Genomic DNA, 7,309 nt, shown 5'->3' on the forward strand with positions numbered 1-7,309 from the left:
TAAAAGCCATCTAAGGTTTAAAAACAATAGCAACATTAAGTATTTTGGAAGAAAATTTTAAAAGTCCAAAGTAAGTATTTTGGACGTGATTTGGAGATAGACATTTACTTTATACTTTATTTTCTGTCCAAGTTTTTAATAATATGTATTACATTTTACTTTCTGGGGTATTTTATTCATTGTTATTCTTGAAAATTGCTATTATTAGAGCGATTATTTGTTGATTATTAACTCTGACTATAGCCTAGCAGAGATCAAGGTCATGGGCTTAATTCTCACATAGTTCACTTAGTGCCATTTGCCTTGGGGCCTGCAGCACCATTCCTAGGCTGCTTCTAGCCATTGTGCACATGGATGTAATTGGACCCATGAGGTACTTTAAAAGAATCTGTAGTTATTAATGGAGAATCAATCAGAAGTTCATAAACCTATTCACAGTGATTCAGTAATATACACAAAAGCACACTGAAAAAAGTGCTTTTAAAATTGTGTCTTCAATTATTTGTTCTTTCCTTCCCCCTCAAAAACAGAAGAAAATGGAATTCTCACAAAAATTTTCTTTTATATTCTTTCTCCTAGATATTTTAAAGATTTCTCTATCATTTTATATGTTTTTTTTTTAGAATAGCCTTTTAATTTTAGTTCCAAAATGTCTCAAATTTTGCTTTTGGCTTTTTGCTCCTCTCTGTTTGACAGTCTTCTTGTGCTCTGCCAGCCACATCCCTGAGACACATGGTGAAGTTTAGAGAAAACAGATAAGGTCATATCAGATGCCTAGGCATTAGGGCTGCCTTCAACTCTTGCAACATGGTATTGTCACCATTAAGGATCCCTTAACTAAACTTAAGTACATGGTCTACATGTTCTAGTATGATTTGATTCATGACAAATTCGATAGCACAAAGCTGAAAAATGAGAAGCTTGTCATCAGGAAAGCCCATCTCTATTTTCCAGGAGCAAGACCCTATCAAACACAGTGAGGCTGGTGTTGAATATGTTGTGTGGAGTCCACTGATATCTTTATTGCCATGGAGAAGACCAGGGTTTCTTTGAAGTGTGGAGCTAAAAAGATCACAATTTCTCCCCCTTCTGTTGATGCCTCTGGGGTACTGCAGCCTAACCATTTAGCCCATAAAATTAACCCATGTTTGTGATGGTGTGAACCATGAGAAATTCAACAACTACCCAAGATTGTCAGCAATCAAGATTGTCCTGCACTATCAACTACTTAGCCTCCCTGGACAAGCACATTCATGACAACTTTGGCATTGTGGAGGGACTCATGACCACAGTCTATGTTATTACCGCCACTCAGAGGACCCTGGATGGCACCTCTGAGGAACTGTATTGTGATAGCTGTGGAGCTGCCCAGATCATTATCCCTGTGTCCACTTGTATAGCTGAGGCTGTGGGTAAGGTCATTTCTGTACTTGATGGGAAGCTCACCGGCATAGCCTTCTGTGTGCCTATGCACAATGTATCTGTTATGGTTCTGAGCTGCCATCTGGAGAAATGATGAAATCAAGAAGGTGGTGAATCAGGCATTGGAGGGCCCCCCTTTAGTACATTTTGGGCTATACCAAGGAACAGGTTGTCTTCTGTGACACCCATGCTTCCACCCTCAGTGCTGGTCCTTGCATGGCCCTCAGTGACAATTTTGTTAAACTTATTTCCTCAGATGACAATGAATTTGTCCACAAGTGGCAGAATGGTTGACTTTATGGTTCAACTGGCCTCCAAGGAGTAAGAGCCCCTAGATCACCAGCTTCAGCAAGAACATGAGAGGAAAAGCCCTTCAGTTGCTGGGGCATTTGTGCCCCAGCTCAGTCCCACAACACTCTAAGAATCTCCCCTCTTTGGTTTTCATTCCAGACCCTCTGAAGAGGGAGTAGATTCCAGAGCCCTACTTTGTCATGTACCACCAATGAAACCCACCTCACCCAGCTGTCCCATCCCTTCCATTTTTTGTTTTATCCTTCTGGATACGTTCAAGCAGACAAGCAAGATGTCTGTAAGGAATATAAATAAATATAATTTTATATTGTCTTCTAGAACATTTTAGATTAGGTCATAATTTTGGACAGCTTTGAGATATCTGGCAACCAAGCAACTGAATTTCTCACTATTCTTTTTTTTTGTTGTATCATTTTTTTACAATGTTTTCAAAGTATGATTAGTATTCTGATAAGTGGTTGGGAAACTTTTTGGTTTGATGTTAGAAATTTCAGTTATGTGATAAATAACTTAAGATGGTTTGGCTGGGGTAATTGTGAAATGGCAAGATGGATAATTATTTGATATTTCAGTTTTAGGTTGTGCTTTAAGAGCAATTCTTAGAATAGGCCACCCATTATTTGTTGCTTCCTGTTTGTCCATGGATAACTTATTCCATAGAGACACCTTAGGCTTTGAGTGTTTGTACTGTTCCTTTTTTTTTTTTTTTTGAGAATTTTTAATATTTATTTTTTAGTTCTCGGCAGACACAACATCTTTGTTGGTATGTGGTGCTGAGGATCGAACCCGGGCCGCACGCATGCCAGGCAAGCGCGCTACCGCTTGAGCCACATCCCCAGCCCCAAGTACTGTTCCTTATCAGTACTACTGTTTCAACAACTACCAACTTACTAACACGGATATCTGTCAGATATTATTAAGGTCAGATGAGAAAGAGCACAGAACAGTTCATTTCTTGTTGAAAAATGGACTCTAAAGAAATCTGGCATTATCTAACACAGTTTGCCATTTAGCCATTTAGCCAGTTCTTATCCCTTCTCATTTCAATGAAACAGCTGATGGAAGGAATTTTTAAGTTTTGTGTCAGAAATTGGTAGCTTGGATCTGTAAGCCTTAAGCCACAGTTTTCATAGATTCACAGGTTGGCAAACTGGATAACATCACACTCTTGTCTTTTATAACTATTTTCACTTTATGTTGCTTTTTTCCTTTTAAAGCCTTTCTTCATATTTTTTTAAATAATTAAAAGTATGTTTAGTTTTTGCTTTAGTTTGCTTTCTTTTGGTATAACTGAATGCCACAGAGTGGGTAATTTATAATGAAAAGAAGTTTATTCAACTTATGATTCTGGAGGCTAAAAAAGTCCAGGCATCTGGTGCGGCCTTCTTCCTGCTTCATAGCATGGAATAAGGTATCAAATGATGAGACAAAGCAAGCAAACCAGAAAGATGGTTTTTATAACAAAAGCACTCCAGAGATAAGCTATGAATCCATGAATTAATTGATCCCATTCATCTCCCAATCATCTCCCAAAGGTCCCACCTTTCAAATACCATTAACATGTGACTTTGGGGGATTAAGTTTCCAACACATGAAATCTATGGGACACATTCAAAACAATAATTGTATCAGTAATTCATGAATAATATACTCTTTCTATAAAAGAAAAAAATCAGACATTATAAATAAAGCCCAAGTCCCCTCTGCCTATGTACAACCCCCAGTTGCTTTTCTAGTGGTTATCATAGTCATTAACAGTTGGTGTGTCTTCTTTTAACTCTCTTTATGCATTCATACACATGTATATATAAGGTATACTTCATAGATAAATGTATATACATGTGAATATATAGTTAAGATGTGTCATATTTCCTTGATTCTATTTTAGATCTTTTGGTGCTCAGAATAGCTGCTAGTTGGGTTTTGCTACAGTTGGTTAAATATATCTGTAGGCTTTGTCACATTCCAGGCTCCCTTTTCCTTATCAGGCTCCCACACATTTCTAATGATAACCCTTCACATTTTCTTTTTATTTTGTCTTCACAATATAGCTCATTGTGATAACACACTTATAACTCTCAAATACTTCATCTTATCACCAAATAGATTCTGATCTCAGCTAGGAAATTAGTGATGATTCAAACAAAATTGGTCAGGAAAATACTTTTTTTTTTTTTTTTTTTTTTCTGTTTCCACTCTCAGTTTGGTGGCCATCATGGCAGTGTTAAGCAGCATGGAATACCAGTTAGGAATTTTGAAAACAGGAGTTATACTTTTTCACCTTCTTCCCTTTCCTAGAGTGAAAGAAGGTTTTATGACCTTGAGAGTCTCAAGTTATTTTGATAGACTTATACTCTGGGATGGAATCTTTGTTTCTTTGAAATGGAAAAGATAGATCACTTTGTCACCAATATTCATCAGAGGCCACAATATGGCCAGGCCTTTCATGATATTGTAAATGAAATTATGTCTTATTTTTTAGTATTATTTTTGGTTGTAGTTGGACATAATACCTTTATTTTATTTATTTGTATGTGGTACTGAGGATCGAACCCAGCGCCTCGCATGTGCTAGGCGAGTGCACTACTGCTGAGCCACAACCCCACCTTGACATTATATTTTAAATGGTGTAGGAGAGCGTCTAATACAGGAATTCTGGTTTCAAGACACCCACCTAAAACCATCAGATTGTTGAATTCTAAGTCTGCATGCTCTCTTACTGCTTTTTGGTCTGCCATCTTCTCCTGACTTTATAGTGGCCTGGTCTTCCCCTGTTACCTGTTAGTTTCTGTTTGCTGCAACCATAGTTTGTGCTTGGTTTTGTCAATCAGTTCTTTAATCTGTCAATAAACTAGCCAGTCATGGACAATCCTGATCCCATCACTTGTTGCCTTGGGGGTAGAGATTGATATTACATGGTACAAGCATGGCTGTCTGGACTGGTTCATTGGATGAGAATAAGGGAAAGGTAGTTTTCAGAGACAGAGGCTGTGGATGGAGGTGGTACCCCCAGACATATCTGACATCAGAAACACTGAACTATTTAGTGAAAAGTTCTCTGATGGATATGGTAAAATAGTTGATATTTTTCTTCTTTCCTGGAACAAGAATAACTACCTTTTACCTTGTTTGCATAGCACACTGGTACAATAAAATATGCATTATTATCAGCAGAGGCATGGTGAGGGTAGAATTGTTGGAAGTACAGACTGATCCTATGATGGCAAATTCCCATGGGCCCCGGGCAGGAGGAGAGGAAACAATTTTTTTAAATTTAATTTTAAGGCTGTTTGGAAATTTGCAACTTTTCTTAGGTTTTACAATTTAAGTACCAAAAATTTATGGATTTAATTCTTGTTTTAGTTCCTGTATTTCAGATTCTTTAGCAAGCCCCCTTGGTTCTACCTCATATAGGCTGAATATGACTGTTTCTCATCATATCCACTGACTGTTATTTCTTTGCTTAGTTCCTCCAATTCTTATCTACACAATTAGACTAATTTCTAACTCTTTAATGGTACACAAGAGCTTGCATGATCCAACCTCAGCCTATCTCCCAGACTTCACCTCCTACACTCTCAACCTAATGTAAAAGCTAAGATAATCCAATTACTAGAAAAAAGGGAGTAAATCTTTGTGACTTTGAGTTAAACAATAGTTCCTTAGATATGACATCAAAAGCAAAAGTTGTGAAAGAATAGCAAATTAAACTACATAAAATCAACAAAAATTGTGCTACAAAGAATTACATTAAGAGGAGCCCGGGTTGTGGCTCAGTGGTAGAGTGCTTGCCTAGCATGTGTGAGGCACTGGGTTCAATCCCTGGTACCACATAAAAATAAGCAAATAAAATAAAGGTAAAAATTTTTAAAAAATACATTAAGAAATGAAAATATAACACACAGGATAGGAAAAATATTTGAAAATCATATGTACAATAAGAGACTAATGTCCAGAATCTATAAAGAACTCATAAAACTCAATAATAAAAAGCCGATTCAATCACAAGTGGGCAAAGGATTCCAACAGAAATATCTTCATAGAAAGCAATTGACAATAAACATAAGCAAAAATGCTTAACATCTTCAGGTTTTAGGGAAATGCAAATAAAAGGCACAATGAATTATAGTCATGCATTACTTATCAACGTGCTTATATTAAGAGCTATTCATCATTAGGTGATTTCACTGTGTGAACATTATAGAGTACACTTACACAGCACAGATGGTATAGGTCAATCACTCCACATGGCCTCTTAAAGCAATCAAGAGATGCAGTAAACAAGATCTATGAAGCTGCTGCCAGTATTATATAGCATATTGTCTTATAGTAAACAAAAATAGGAATATACTCTAAAATAATGATAAAAAGTAAAATATTGTAAACACATAAACCAGTAGCATAGCCATTTATTATCAGTATCAAGGATCATATTCTGTATGTAATTATACATGCTATGCTTTTATATGACTGGCAGTGCAATAGGGTTGTTTACACCAGCAATAGCATGACATGTGAGTGATGTGTTGCGCTATAACTAGGGCTTCCCTAGAGGATGGGAATTTTCAGCTCCCATTATAACTTTATGGAGCCACTAACATATATGCTGTCTGTCATTGACCAAACCCATTGTTATGAGTAAATGATTGTAGCGTATCACTTCACACCATCAAGCATGGATATATATATATATATATATATATATATATATATATATATATATATATATATATTCAAATAGCAAGAGTTGGCAAGGAGAAATTGGAATGTTTGTGCATTCCTTGTAGGAATGTAAAATTGTGGAGCTGCAGTGAAAAACAATTTGGTAGTTTTTAAAAAAGTTAAGCATAGGAATACCAATAACCTGTTGATTCTATTCCTAAATATTTGACTCCAAATTTGAAAACAGAGACTCAGATAATAGTATTATTCATAACAATCAAAAGGTGGAAATAATGCAAATGCTCATCAAATGATGAATGGATCCAAAATGTGGCATATGCATTTCAATGGAATATTTTCAGCCATGAAAAGGAGTGAAGTTCTAATACATGCTAAAACATTGATAAGTCTTGAGAACATGGTGAGTGAAGTCAGTCACAAAAGATACATATTGTATGATTTCATTTATATGAAACATCCAGAATAGGCAATCTAGAGATACAAAAAGTAGAAGAATGGTTTTCACAGGGCTAGTAGTGGTAGGGTTGGGTATTAAAAGCCAATGTATATGGTATAAGAGGGACAAAAATGTTCTAACATGAGATTGTGGTGATTTTGTACAATCCTATCAATGCTAGAAAACACTGAATTGTGCACTTCTGGTGATTGAATTAAATGGTATTTGATTTTTGTTAGAATAAAACTGTTAAAGTGTTTGAAGTGAAAATTAGAATGGAGATTTATAAATAAAAAACTAATTTTAAAGGCATTTTAATTGCTTAATAGTTCACCAGATGGCTTCAATTTAAATTCAACTAATTATTTAATCTAAGTGTATGTTCCTAATAGTTTCAAACATATATATCTATGTTTATTCCAAAGTAGAGAGTCACAGATTTTAATTCCTACAGTT

At 35.8% G+C, this 7,309-nt stretch overlaps 1 pseudogene; it reads left to right on the forward strand.

The window, feature by feature from the left end:
• Positions 1–789: 789 nt before the first annotated feature.
• LOC113184603 (glyceraldehyde-3-phosphate dehydrogenase-like) lies at positions 790–1,747 on the forward strand (annotated as a pseudogene).
• Positions 1,748–7,309: the final 5,562 nt, after the last annotated feature.

The sequence above is a fragment of the Urocitellus parryii genome, chromosome 8, assembly GCF_045843805.1.
Source record: "Urocitellus parryii isolate mUroPar1 chromosome 8, mUroPar1.hap1, whole genome shotgun sequence".
NCBI lineage: Eukaryota > Metazoa > Chordata > Mammalia > Rodentia > Sciuridae > Urocitellus > Urocitellus parryii.